The sequence below is a fragment of the Natator depressus genome, chromosome 20 (genome assembly GCF_965152275.1).
Source record: "Natator depressus isolate rNatDep1 chromosome 20, rNatDep2.hap1, whole genome shotgun sequence".
NCBI lineage: Eukaryota > Metazoa > Chordata > Testudines > Cheloniidae > Natator > Natator depressus.
This window is the reverse complement of record NC_134253.1, coordinates 25,161,998-25,177,346: the sequence shown is the minus strand read 5'-3', so window position 1 is coordinate 25,177,346 and position 15,349 is coordinate 25,161,998.

The window sequence follows — 15,349 nt, the reverse complement described above, 5'->3', positions numbered from 1 at the left end:
GATCACTAGCAGTTTTTTAAAGTGCTTTGGGAGTTCCTTTAGACTCAAAGGAGCCATAACCACGTACGAACATGGTCAAAAGCATTATATGCTCGCCTGGCGAGACACCGTAACTTGGCCGAAGGTGGCTGTATGAGGTGGGCGACTTGCTTGTTATCCTGATTCAACATGTGTGAACTTGGGAAAATGACCATCTCGCTTTGTGCTTCAGTTTCCCCTTCTTCCCAACCGAGTTAATAATCCCCGTGCTTGTGAGATCTTTGGATAAAAACACACAGGCAGCCACTTGGCTGTAAATTTGCCCCCAAACACTAGTATTTGTGCCTTCTGGTGATTTCTCACCCAGATTGTCACACTCAAGGATAATCACTGACAGATTCCCCGTTTGAGTCTTTTAAATTAAAACTCAGCTCTGCTGTACCTCTGTGTACATGTGTGTGTGTGTGTGTGTGTGTGTGTGTGAAAGAGAGAGAGAGAATGCAGCATCCGTGGGTGCATCTGAGTGTCTGTGTGTACATGCAGCCTATGTGTACATGTGTTTGAATAGCGTTTTGAAGGAACCTTTGTGTGCGTTTGCATATAGCATGTGTGTGACTATTTGAATGCAGTGCGTGTGTATGAATGTTCTTTGTGTGTATCCGAGTGCGGCGTGTGTACATTTAAAATTAGTAACTGGAAAAAAAAACGTCTGTCCTAACTGATACCAAATGTCTGTGCTGAGCCCTTGGAGGCACTTGAGAGAATGTGGTTTGCCTGCTTTAGCTTTTCCAAAGGACTAATTTTATTTTTACCTCCAGCTTTCATCGTCTGGGCGCCAACAGGAAGTGAGCATTCTGGAGCAATCCAGATGTTTTGGGCCAGGCGATGGGGAATGGACACAGCTGGATGGGCTGCCACAGTCTGTGATTGTCTAGGTAGAGCCCTGAGGAGGAGAAAGGAAAGGGGGAAAAAAACAAAAAACCCCACCCGGCCCTATATCCTGGTCATGCTGCCTGGGTTTATTTTTAAACACTAAGGTCACATTTCTCCCCAGCTTTGTGGGTTTGGGCAGAAACATCATTTGCCCTCATTGTGGGTCTGCTCCAGCCCGCATTTCGGGAGAAATTTGGAGCGTGGAACATGACAACATGGTGCAGGGATACCAAACAAAAGCAAAACTAAGGAAGAGGCCCGTGCCCCATCACCCAGCGGAGGAGTGAGTCACTAGCTTGTGAAAAGCTCTTACACATGCTTGCCAGTCATCTGTGCTACAAAGACACCTCCCAGAATCCGCGGTTAGAGAGCAGGGTTTGTAGGAAGTTCTGTATGTGGGACAGGGCCTGGGTCATTGTCTCTCTGCCCCTTGAGCAGTCATTTGCACCAGCGCATATGCATTCATTGCTGTGAATCCATGCGACGAGTGAGGGCGGCTGTCCATTATCAGTTAGGTGTATTATGGTAGCGCCTACGAACCAGGACCGACTTGTGCTAGACGCTGTACAAACACAGACCAAAAGGAGTATTAAAAGGAAAAAGAAAGTGAGATACAGAAAGTGAAAAGGGCATGAGAGAAAAGTGTGGGCGAGTGTGTTGCACAAGAGAGTTTGATGGAGAGGCAGTGTGGGACCGAGGGGGTAGCACGCCGAGGGTGTGTGCGTGAGAGCCAATGCTGGTCCCCACGCTGGGATGCACCAGGCACATTGTTTCTATCCTGCTATTGTTTAGCCTCATTCTGAGCATGGAGGAAATTTAAAACCTCACAATAATTGTATTTAGGAACTTCCAAGCATCTCCATGGTGACCCGCTGTGACGCCAGCCAGTACCGAGGTGGTGAGGTTGCAATATTCAGCCAGAGCACAGCACACAGCACGAGCCATTGGTTAACCCCTCCTGGGCCAGGCTGGGGCAGTTGGGAAGGGTTGGTAAATATGGGCATTTGTTTCTTGTAGGAACCATGGGGCAGACAGACACTCTGGGAATAAGTACCCTATCTCAGTGAGAGGGAGAGAGAGGTGTGCACGGGGAGGGGACGGGAGAATGGGTAGATAGACAGAATTTTAACAGAGTGGGTAATTAACCACTGGAACAATTTACCAAGGGTTGCGGTGGCTTTTCCCTCACTGGTCATTTTAAAAACAAAATTGGATGTTTTCTTTTAAAAGCTCTGCTTTAGGAATTTGTGGAGGGCAGTTCTCTGGCCTGTGTTACACAGGAGGTCAGCTTAGATGATCACAGAGGTCCCTTCTGGTCTTGGAATCTATGAAGAAAGAAAGAAAGAAAGAAAGAAAGAAAGAAAGAAAGAAAGAAAGAAAGAGTAGGTAGGTTGGTAGGTAGGTAGGTAGGTAGGTAGGTAGACAGACATTCTTCTACTTCACTGACTACCCAAAGTGCTACTTGAAAAGAAATTAAATAATTATTCCCCATAGGCAAAAAGATTTTTAAAATACAGTGAAACTCTTTCTGTACCTACATGGGGCTGCGCTAATTTCAGCAGCATTGGTGTGGGTTACTCCTTGGATGGGCGGCTACCAAAGAAATCTCAGGGTGCTGCAGAGAGCAATGTGGGCAACTCAGCCGTGCTGACCTCCATGCCCCAGCATGGTGCTGGGGGGCGCTGTGCTGCAGGGAGCAGGGTGGGGGCTCAGTAGGGGGTGCTCTCCCCTGGCAGTCAGGGGTGACCCCGATGTGATGCTGGGGGGGCAGTGCTGCAGGCATTGGTGTGGGTAACTCAGTCAGAGGTGCTCTTCTCCGAGTCGGTATTAAACCCAGTGCCCAGGGCTCATGATGACTCAGTGCCTGGGTGCGCTCCCCAGTTGCGGAACCAAGCCATGGCCCGACTAGCCAATTCCCCTTGGGTCTGAGTGACAGAGACACCCTCATGGCATGGCCAGACAGCAATACCCATCCCAGGCATGTTGACTCACTAGAACCACATGAGGCTGAAGCAAGGTGTGCCAGCTCCCGACAGAGCCAGCGGCGAGTGGCACCGCTGAGAGGTAACGCTCTGCCTTCTGGGCCAGGGCCTCAGCTGGTGAAAATTAGCCGCACTCCATTGATTTCCAGAGTCGTGTTAAGTTACGCCAGCTGGGGATTGGGCCCCATTGGCTCCAGTGGCAAGTCGGTGGCTGATTTAGACCAGCACCTCCCAACACCAAATTGGGGAGACTTGGAGCCTCCTAGGTGTGTGTGGGAGGGGGGGATTCAGGACTCTTGGGTCCTATTCCCAGCTCTGGAAGGAGAGCGTTGTCCAGTAGTTGGAGCAGAGGATTTGGAGTCAGGACTCAAACTCAGTCACTGGCTCACCATGCGAACTTGAGCTATTCCTTTGTCTCGCTGTGCCTCAGTTTCCCCCTTTATACAAAATGTTTAATAACTTTTCCCTCAAAGGCGATGGGAGGGGTAGCAAGGCCCAGTTACCCAATGTCTGAAGTATTTTCAGCTCTCTGGATTATACGTGTGTGTGTGTGACTTATTGTTTCTGGGCTCTTGGTTACTTTGTGTCTGGGACTCCGGGAAAGACCCTTGCATGATGAACAACGCGGGGATACCCACAGTCAATAAAGCGGCCTGTTGCTATGGCAGAAAAAAAACAGTGGGGGGGGGATCGAAGGCTGCTCAAATTACAGAGATTTGCATCGAGAGAGAAAATCTCTCAGCTTCTGCCCCTATGGGCAACCTGCACTGAATTAAGTGTTATATTATCGGCCTCACATAGCTGGACTAACCACCGTGACGTCCTGCGGCTTTGCCGACTTCCGGAGTAAAACACTGTTTAATGTCTGTGTGTAGCGTTGCTATGGAGATAATAGCCTGGTGTGTGTGTGTGCGGCCCTGCTTATCACAGGAAAGCAAATCTGGCCTCCACCAGAGTCTGACGCAAGCCAGAGATGGTCTGTTACCTATGGGCTGACAAAAGCAGAGGGGAATTCCTGGGTTTTCCCTAATCTTCTGCTGGGGAAGGCACAGGCAGACAATGGAGTGGACGGCTGTACTGGCAACAGTGTGTTGTCCACAACACAGCAAGCAAACACCCCTCTGGTTGGAAAGCACATGGCTGCCACAGTTAGGCACGTCTCATTCAGCATGTGCAGCTTTGGAGACAGTAGGAGAGATTCTGATCCCCTTTGGGCCGCCTTGCGTCTCCAAGGCCTGAATTTCCTGGTGCAACGGACAGCGGAGCGGAGAAAAGAATCCACACAGCCCCTTCTCTCTTCCTCTGTGTTGGGAGTGGGCTGGATTCTGATCCGGTGCGGAAATCCTGGGGAGCTCTAGCAATAGGAGGGAAATTGTCTAGCGCAGTGGCTCTCCACCTTTCCAGATGATTTGTATCGCGCTCAGGAATCTGATTTGTCTTGAGTGCCCCCAGTTTCACCTCACTTAAAAATGATTTGCTTACAAAATCAGACATAAAAATACCAAAGTGTCACAGCCACACTGTTACTGAACAGGGGCTTGCTTGCTCATTTTTATCATATAATTATAAAACAAATCCTTTGGAATATCAGTATTATACTTACATTTCAGCGTGATACTGACCCTGTTTTTCACTTCTGAGCCTTGTCTGAAGACCAAGCCCTGACACTCAGGGCTGAAGCATGTAACTTAGCTGCATGGGGGGCCCCTATGGTGACCCTCTAAACCACTCCCAGGACCATCCTTGGGGCTGCACGCCCCTTGTCAAGAAACACCGATCTAGATGAGTTGAGTACCCCTTGGAAGACCTCTGAGTACCTCCAGGGGTACATGTACCCCTGGTTGAGAACCACTAGTGGGTGGCTATCTTCTAGCAAAGTCTCTTGTTGTTTTTAACCTCCACGCAAGTTATGGTCTGAACTCCAGATGGGGGGATACAGGTGTGACCACAACTTGCTACATCTCTGCCTTACCTGCATTAGGATCTTACACCGAGATAGCTACCTCGATGTTAAAAATCACACGGCGGGACAGTTCCGCCAATTTCAATGGAGCCCCACACCAGAACAGACTCCAGCCCACACGATTGCTACCCACCTCCTTTCCTCACCTAGCAGCAAAGGGCTGCGTGCTCAGATGTCTGCTTGATACATTCCTGAATGGGATTATCGGATAGCTGGCACTGGGCTTGGTGACCCAGGAGGTCCCTGCCAGTCCTATGGTCCTGTGCCCTGGATTAACGGTGTAGGCTTGGTCTTCCCAGTGTTTGTACAAGTGTGGGGTCATTTTGATCAGGGGGGTGATTCTTACCGATATAGCTACACCAGTGCCCCTCGTGTGGATGCCGTAATATCAGCATAAAGGTGCCTTATACCGGTATAGCTCGGTCCTCTTCCCTGCCCGTATCAGCACCTTCATACTGGTGCAGGCGGTTCTGGCACTGCATAAAAACCGTGCAGCTTCGGTGTGGTGAATTCTAACCCTATCCCGTTTGTCGTGGGGATCTGCCCCTTTCTGTGCCTCAGTTTCCTCACCTGTATTAACCTGACATGTTAACTGCCCACTCTGGTATTAAAGGGCTTGGGGGAGGGAGAACTTCCCCACCCTAAACAAGCCACGTGTTTCGTGGGCTGACAATAGGTTATTCCTGCCTCGCCCAGACCTTTCCGCTGCCCTGAAGGCCTTGGGAATAATAAAGGGCTTTTTGGAAGACGAGGGAGTTAACTCCAGTCTGCACCCCCAAATCCTGAGACCCCCTCTTCCCGTTACGGGGATTCTCCTTCACTTCCTGTCCTTAAATCAAGGGACATCTCATGTCACCGTTTACACAAGGGTAACACACAGCCACGCTCGTCTGGGAACATTTGATGCCCCCAAGCCCCCCTGTAGATCCAGGACCCCCAGATTCCCACTCTTTCCTCACCCCACCCCCCTCTTCCTCCTGAACCCCCACCCCCATCTGCTCATCCAGCCCTCTGGCCCCCATCTCTCTCCTGAGCCCCCAAACCTCCTCTGTATTTCGCCCCATTTGCCCAGTTTGTATGGCCCGTTGCCGGGTTACCCGGGGCGGGGCCGGGCAGGGGCCGGCCCGGGTCTCCGAGCCCGTCCCGGGGCGCCCGAGCTCCGGGAAAGGGGCTGGGCGGGGCCCGGGGGCAGGGCGGGCAGCGAGACACCTGGGGCGCTGCTGGCTGCCCGGCTGGGCCGAACTCCTCCTAATAGCCCGGCAGGCGCGGCCGGCGGCGCGGGCTCTAGAGCAGGGGCGGGCTCTAGAGTAGGGGGAGGGGTGTCCAGAACAGGGTGGGCTCTAGAACAATGGCGGTTGCTCGCCCAGTCTTAGACCGGAGATTCTAGCACAGGGGGGAGCCTAGGACTCGGACTAGGACCTTGGCCCAGAGAGGTCTCGAACTTGGGTTCTAGAAGAGCGAGCGAGTCTAGAACAGCCTCTTCTCTGCTCCCTTAGATGAGGTGCTTTAGAGTAGAAGGGCATAGTTGAGGGAGGATCTAAACCAGACCGGGAGGTTCTAGGACAGCATCCTCTGCACAGCTGGCCTCAGACTTGGAGGGGGAGGAGGGCTAGAGCATCATGCCAAGAGTGCTGGGGACTGGGCTAGATGACCTCTGGAGGTCCCTTCCAGTTCTGTGATGCTATGATCTGCTTAGAACAGGCTGGGGAATTAGTACAGTATCAATGAGCCATTCCAGATGTGGTTGTGGGGGGAGGGGTATAGGAAAAGTTGGGGGCTGCACATGGTGGGGGGGGGCTCAGACTAAAGGTAGGGCAGTTGGGGCTGGTGGAAACTGGAATAATTTGCGTGGGGACCAGAACAGGTGTCTGAGTCAGATAAAGCTGACAGGTTTCAGAGTAGCAGCCGTGTTAGTCTGTATTCGCAAAAAGAAAAGGAGGACTTGTGGCACCTTAGAGACTAACCAATTTATTTGAGCAGAAGCTTTCGTGAGCTACAGCTCACTTCATCGGATGCATTCAGTGGAAAATACAGTGGGGAGATTTATATACATAGAGAGCATGAAACAATGGGTGTTACCATACACACTGTAACCGGAGTGATCACTTAAGGTGAGCCATTACCAGCAGGAGAGCGGGGGGTGGGGGGGTGGGGAGGGGGGAACCTTTTGTAGACACTCAGAGAGCTTGTTCTAAATCCACATCCGCTCAGGGAGTGGGGTCATATATTCTGCAGCACCAGTAACTCTGGAGGTTTGGATCAGTGTTTCTCTATTCTAGGGGTGAGAGGCTGGGATATTTTGGGGTGAGGACTGGACTGGAACAGAGTCTTTGCTGGCTCAAGTCAGATATGCGGGGTGGGGGAATAAAACGTCTTAGCCTTCCCATAAGGGAAAAGTCCCGAAGGAGCCTAGTTTTAAAAAAAGAAGGTCCCATTAAATGAATGGAGATTGTTTGGGATTTTGCCTCATTCCCTGTGACACGATGACAATCGAGCTTTGCCTTAAGAGCAAACAAGTTGCAGGGGAAGTTGAATTAAATTGGAAGTTTTGGGGGCAGAGACTGCCTTTTTGTTCTGTGTTTGTGCAGCCCTTAGCACAATGGGATCCTGGGCCATGACTGCGGGTCCTGGGCGCTACAGTAGTCCACCTAATATATAATGTACAATCGAGTCCTGGTCCATGAGGGAGGTCCCTAGGTGCTACCATAAACAAATAATAATTGCTCAGGGCATAATGCCCTTAAATCTTCCCTTTGCTTGCTCAAAAGGCAAACAGCTGCTGGGTTGCTCAGATAGGTTAAATTCCATTATACCTTACTAAATCACCCTGTTGCACTTTCAGCTGGATACAGGATTCTTTACTTCCTGTCCTAAACTCTTGCTTAGAGTTGGTCCTTGTTAAATAGCTGCAGGTTCCATCCCAGAGGTGGCTGCCTCTCAGCAAAGGATGATCCCTGCAATCCCTGGAGCCTAGACAGCTTGTGCAAGCCCGTAAAGCATTCTTGCCATCCCTACAGGGTCTGTGTTCAAGGATTGTTATAGCATTTTGCAAATTGTGTATGTAGGCATCACTTTCCCACCACTGAAATGCAGCCACCTCTGAAGTGGAGCTTGGCAGCTGTCTTAACAACTTGCACCAGTTGTTTAGGAAGGCAAAGAAAATCTTGGCTGCAAATGAGGGGATTTGTGTATTTATTTATTTTTCAGGCAGGTAGTCTGTAAATTACTCTGGCTGGAATAATCCCATGGAGTCTGGGCAACAGCCATCCCCTCGCCATACTCCTGGCCAATGTGCGAGCCTGCCAGCATTTCCCCTTGCACAACTGGAGAAGCAGAGCTTCAGTGTTGATCTACGCTCCTGATAACAGATGCCCAAAGGTGCGTAACTGTTGAGTCAATCAGCACCTCCTACACAGGCAGCAATTAGGCTTTTGGGTTTTGAAATAAAAAATAAAATAATAAAAAACCCTCTCAAAGGTTAAATAACAACACCCATAACTCACTCAGCAGGAATGGGGCTGGGACCAGAAACAGGCCGGGGCCAAAGCCCTAGCAGGGCTAGGCATCCAGGAAACAAAGGGGGATTTGAAATCCAAACCCGCACCCACACTGGGACGATGGGCCCTCTCTGTACAATGATTATAATATGTAGCACCATTAATCCACGGCAGAACTAGGGACAGAGCCCAGCAATCCTGGAATTCCCCCCTCCTCTCCCTTCCCCAACAGCTACTAGACCTCACTCCTCTCCCAGAGCTTGGAACAGAACTCAGGCGCCCTGATTCCCAGACCCCCTGTCTAACCACCATCCCACACTCCCCTCCTGGAATTGGGAATAGACTCCAGGAGACCCTCAGTCCTACTCCCCCATTCCAAGCATTACACCCCCTACTCCCAGTCCCCCCTGCTCTAACCACTAGACATCACTCCCTTCCCAGAGCTGGGCACAGAACCCAGAGTCCTGAGTCCCCCCCTGCTTTAACCACTAGATTACATTGCCATCTGGACACATCTACCCTCATCCCCTGGTGTTTGATTTACATGCCAGATCTTTCTGCAGGAAGGTAAACCCAAACCGCTCTCACGGATCCATAGATTCATAGAGTTCAGGGCCAGAGAACTGTCCCACAATAATTCCTAGAGCTGAGCTTTTGGGAACACATCCAATCCTGATTTAAAAATTGCCAGTGATGGAGCATCCACCATGACCCTTGGTAGATGGTTGCAGTGGCTAATTACTGTCACTATTAAAAAATGTCTGAATTTGTCTGGCTTCAGTTTCTTGCCACTGGACGGTGTTAGACTTTCCTCTGCTAGCCTGAAGAGCCCATTGTCAAAGATTGGTTCCCCATGTAGATACTTATAGACTGTAGTGAAGTCAGCCCTTAACCTTCTCTTTGTTAAACTCAAAGAGCTCAGTCTATTTAACTCATCATTGTGAGGCAGGGTTTCTAATCCTTCAGTCATTCTCATGGCTCTTCTCTGAACCCGCTCCAATTTAGCAACACCCTTCTTGACCCGTGGGCACCAAAACTAGACACAGTGTTCCGGGAGCAGACACGCCAGTGACAAATATAGAGGTAATATAATCTCTCTGCTCCTACTTGAGATTCCCTTGTTTATGCATCCCGGGAGGGCCGTATCCCTTTTGGCCACAGTGTCAGTGTCATGTAGGGAGCTTGTGTTCAGCTGATTCTCCACCACAGCCCCCAAATCTTTTTCAGAGTCCCCCGTCCTGTAAGTATGGCCGACAGGCTTTGTTCCAAGACGTACACATTTGCAGTTAGAATGCACATGGTTTGCTTGGACCCAGGTCACTCGGAACAAGTGACCTGTTCTTTTCATTGCCCTCCCCCAATTTTTGGGTCATCTGCAAACTTCAGCAGTGATGATTTTGTCATCTTCCCGTCTGTCTTCTTTCGGTCCCCCCTCTTCTTACCATCCTCTCCTTCAGCCTCCTACTGACCCCTCCAGCCCTCGTGCACTCCCTCCTTGGGCTGAGATCATCTCTCTGAGCACATCACACCCCTCCCCCCAATTCAGATCCTTTCCACTCTTCTACTCTTGAGTCATGTCCTATCATGTTGCCCCATCTCCACCCTGCCAACCGTGACTGCCTGGCTGCCAGCTCTCCTTACCCCTGTCTCTCTTCCCTGGACTTGTCCCTAGCACCTCTCACCTCTCCTCCTTGGGACCCACTGGTACCTGACAGCTTTAAGAAACCAGCCAATTAATGATCGCTGGATGGAGGGGCAGGCAGGATATATTTTGAAGACGCATCTGGCTGTCTCTGTCTTTAAGGTCTGATCCTGCGAGGGCTCCACCGAAGCAGATCGGATTGCAGGCTGTTCCCCACAGACCATCACACAATCTAGCTAAGGTATTTGTCTGGGCATCCCACAATATTTACCACATTTATCCTTACACTCCCCAGAAGGCAGGGTTGTGCTATTATTCCCATTGTACAGATGGGGAAACTGAGGCACAGAGCCGCAGTGACTTGCCCAAGGTCAGCCAGGGAGCCCGGGGCAAAGCAGGGAATTGAGCCCAGGTCTCCTGGGTCCTTGACTAGCACCCTGACCATTGAGCCATTTTTCCTTTCAATGGTAGGATCCAATCCCAGTCTTGCCAATTCTTGTGACTGTATTGTGAGTCTGGGATATTTGGCACATTTCATAAAGGCCCAGCTCCCAGAGTCAGGTGATTGCTTGAGCATCTCAGCTTTTGTTTCAAGAAATGCTTCTCGTGGTTGCAGGGAAAAGCTTGAAGATGTGACCTGAGTGCATCTTGAAGGCTCAGAAACCAGAAGGTAGATTAAAAGAACCCCAAATATCATATGAAAAAACCTCATGGTTTTTAATCTGATCTCATGATCCAAGGAGGAGGCTCCCTGGCTCGTGATTCCTGAATGTGGGTGATACCACAGTCCGGACGAGGTGCCATGGGCATAACTGCCAAACAGTTTAGGCGCCAATCTTGCAAACACTTACTCATGAATTTAACATTACTACTGTGCCTAATGATAACAATGCGTATCACTTATACAGGGCGTTTCATCAGTCGATTTCAAAGCATTTTCCAAAGGAGGTCAGTATCATTATCCCCATTTTATAGATGGGGAAACTGAGGCATGGAGGGGTAAGTGACTTGCCCAGGTCACACAGCAGGCCAGTGGCGGAGGCGGGAATAGAGCCCAGGTCTGCTGAGTCATAGTCCAGTGCTCTAGATGGGAGTATAATTACCCTTGGCTTCAGGTTTGAATTGGAAACTCTCTGGGAAAGGCCTGTCTTTTTGTTCCGTGTTTGTACAGCCCATTGACTTAGGCTGTTCCCTAGCGCCTGTCTCCATATGATCTGAATCTACTGTATCTCCATCCTCATTTGTCATCTCCTAGGCAAACTTCCCAAAAACCACAGGCTCTTTTCAGCATGGTCCCCAGGGGAAGAGCCTTCGCTTTCAACCCAGTGTGCTTCAGACCACGCAAGGCAGGGAATATCAGGCATTGCTTCCGTTCATTTTGCTCCGACAAAGCTTCTTAGATCAGAAGATTCTCTAGGGGCAAACCCCCGGGCCTGAACAGCCTGAATATTAGGGTTAGGGCCCCGTCTCTGCGGTCGCACCCACAACCACACCAGATCTGTGGGGGCGTTCGGCTCCAGCTCCAGATCTGAGCCCAGCTCCGATGGGATGGGTGGGTTAGATCCCCTTTTTCCAGAGTGTTGCTGGTGCTACTCTCCCCTGCAAAATCGTGTTTCCTGGAAGGAATCCCAATCCTGTGCCCTGGCCTGCCTCCCACTGAGTCAGCAGGTCCAGCAGACGTGAAAGGGAGTCATACTCCACACATTACTGTAAGTAGGCCCCTCCCACCTCCTGCCTCATCTGTCCGTCTGCCCTCGTAATTAGCAAGGTGGGTGGGGCTAAGGTTTTAAAAAGGATTTCCCTTCTTTGAGTAAAAGTCAGTGACTTTAGGTGGGTAAGCTCCCAGCCTGGCTTTAGGCAGCTGGAGAAAGATTCTTCTGTCTTTCTGTCTGTCTGTCTGTCTTTCCTCTGTCTTTCACAGTGGAATTATATGGGGAAACCTGCGGATCACGGCTTTTGCAGCAAAGAATTTCCAAACTGGTAAGTAACTTCTTGGGGTTTCTGTTGATTTTGTCCATCTCTTTAGATCAGTTGTATTTTTTTCTAAGTGGAGAGATTAAATAATATTTTTATGCTCTCCAAAACGTGGATCTTTGTTGGAAAAGCAGGCCCATGTTTCGGTGGGGTTTCATTCCCTGCCTACGTTGAAAACAACGTGCAGCTCCCCAGCACACGGGGGAAATTCTTGACATGGTCTCAATTTGGTGGTGGCCAGATTCTGATTTACATTTAGGCTGCTGTAACTGCGAGCAGAATCTGCCCCTTCTATATTATTCCAGTGGTGGGAAAAGTTGGGCTAAAGTGAAATATTTATATATATAATATAAATGTAAACAACAAAACCAGGCTTATTCTTGCTCGGATGGAAAGAATTTAGAGAGGGTGGAGTGTGGGGTTTTTTTCTTTTAGGAGTGTCTTGGTTCTGTTTGCGCGAGTTTAACCCCATATTGTCCATTGCAATGAACCAAAGCAGCTCTGGGCAAAGTGGCCTCTTGCCCAGTTTGGAAGGTCACTCTGACAGGAGTGGAGGGGACACTCCTCAGGCCGCAGGCACGACTGTGCAGTGCAGACGGATTTCCTCGGGGGTGGAAGGTTCAAGGCAGAAGCCATCAGTTTCAGTTGCAAGGAGGGAATCTCTATCAAAGCTCTCAGCTCATAACATTTTGAGTTGGGTTCAGTGGTGACACTTGGCGAGGGCTCAGGGTATGATGGGACATTAGCTGTTCCCCAGGTGGTGGGGGGAGAAGGGAAGGTGGGCGGAAACGGGCGTGCTGTGAAATCGGCAACCAAATCAGAATAAATCAAAACCAGGAAGGGGCTTCTTAACATTGTGGCTGGAAGGATGGGGGGATTGGGGGGCAGGGGCGCAGAGACAGAAAATCCAACCTTCTCCTGTCGAATTTACCAAAAGGCAAACTCCAGGAGAAGTTTTGCCAGGAGGCGTTTTGGCTTTTCCCTCTCCCCAGTCCCCCTTTGTAGTTGTATAACCGCCTACCGCTGAGTTATATAAGGACAACTGGAAAGGGATGTGAGATCGCTGGGTGGGGGAGTCAAGGATGAAGTGGAGTTGGTACCCAGCGCAAACCCTCAAAGCAGCCCTAATGGCTGAACGTGGGAGGGGATTTTAGCCACCTATTTGACTTGGCCCATGTCTCTTTCTACCATGATTCATTCTTTCCTTGGATCTTTCTCCCTTCCCTTTTGTGTGCTTAAGTATTCTGATCCTCGTAAATTACGATCCCAGGCATGCACACGCGCACACACTCTCAGTTTCCCGCACCAGGCATCTTTCAGCTTCAGGACATCAGCTCAGCTGTTTCATAAATAAAGCTGGCGTGGAAGTGAGGGTGCCCGGCATGCCCAGGGACTGGGTGTTGTCCAAAGGGGCCTGGTTAAAATATGAATAAACCACGTGCGTGATTGTGAAGCAGAATAAAAATCCAAGCGTTCTGGTGGCTGGCACTATGCGCCGGGATGGTGTGGCGTCTCCTTTGCTAGCCCACCACTGTCTAGAGTTGGTTGGTGCTCAGTTTCTTAGGACTTGGGGCTGGATCTGACACCGGTGTAAATCAGCAGAATTCCTGGAAGGATCTGGCCAGGGCGGCTGGAAATGCCCTGAGCAGCGCGAAGACACTGCCGTGCTTGTTAAAAAAACAAACAAAACTGGGTGTGGGCACGATTGATTTTGTGCTGCCCCACGTGACGGGGAAGGGGATGAGGCTCGCAGACCCTTCGCATGGCGCCATCGGCTCCTGCTGGCTCCAGTGGAGCTCCTGCGGCTGAGCAGAATTAGGCCTTTTGCCTGGGGAGGGCACACCCTCGGGTGCTTGGACCCCGCCATCAGTCTGTCGTCAATCTCCCCTGCCAACGCCCCAGCAGCCCTGCATCACGGGACTGTGGCAAGAGACGGAACTTTTTTTTTTTTTTTTTGGTGTGTCATTTCCCTCCTTTTCGGCTCCTGGGCTGGTCCCAGTAAATGACTCGTGGGCCAAAATTTGGTTTCCTTTGTGACGTAAAAGCCAGGGACACACAATTGCTGAGGCTTTAGTCTGCCCAGGAGTGAGGATCAGCCAGCGAGGTCTTGGCTTGGGGGGAGCCCGAGACCACTTTGCCGTGTGACCATAAGGCGCTCTCTCAAACGTATCATAGCTAAGGTGGAGAACAAAGTGTTCTCTGAGCCACAGATGTGCTTTAGACACCATCTCGACGGGTCTGTCTTTCCCTCGGGTGCTGTTTACCTGGGGAAGGCACCCCATGCCAGTTAGAATCACATTAAATTTCCACCTCTTCCCAGCCACCTGGTGGGCCCAGTCAGCCCCCAGCCCATGGCCAACCCCCCCCCCCGACCACAGGCACGCACACACTCACACACACACACTCAAGTGCATACGGCCCAGGCTGCAGCGCCAGACTGCCTGCCTGAGAGTCAGGCCTTGCCCAACCCCGTAGCAATAGCAGCCTGAAACTAGTCGCTCGAGCGCAGCGCAGCCCCTCCTGCGGGTAAAGGAGTCTTTCTGTGGGAAGAGAGGGGCATTAACTGGATTTCTAATGCAGTGGGGAACTCAGGGTGGGGTCATGTCTAAGAGGTCCCGCTTTGCTGTGTGGCCGCTCGCCCCATTAATGCTCCTACCCCATGACAAATACCAGACTTTTCCTGCATATCGACTCGCTTTCCTTTATAAACCCCGTCTGCCATCCAGAGGGCCCCAGCAACTTGACCTGAATGGGTTCTGGATCTAGCCCAAGGTGCCCCTGTCACCCGTCAATCTTTCTCTCCCTGTTTTGTGAAAGTCTCGTTGCTGGGTGGGGTTCCCGCGATAGGATCTGAAGACACAGTGCTGGATTTGTTTGCCTCGAGTTAAGCCCTGCACGTTACAGCCAGATACAGCAGCGTCCCACATGAATCTGGATGCCTCTGACCACCGCCATGAGCAGCCCATAGAGCCATGCGGGAAAAGCACCCGCGTGGTCTGGGGTTTCTCTAAGGGGCTCGTGGGATTTTTCTCCTCATGACCCTAAAAAGGCCAAGACATTTTTGATCCCTCTGGGCACATCTGGCTCTCACCCTGAATTTGATTGCAAACGAGGGGAATTGGGGTGACCCTCTCACTGCCCCGCCACCACCTCCCCAGTGTGAAGTTGTGGGGGTGGGCAGCCCCAGGAAGCTTGGGTTGTGTTTCAAAGCTGAGCTCAGCTTTATTTATTCATTTTTTTGGTGCTCTTTTTTCTTGCAAAATAAAATAAAGAGGCCCCTGGAAAAAGCCCCTTCCCTGGATAAGAAACAAGCTCCCTTTGTTTAAAGCAGACAGGGATCCGTGCGCAGAGGGACTCAGCGGATAGGTCATACAGCAAA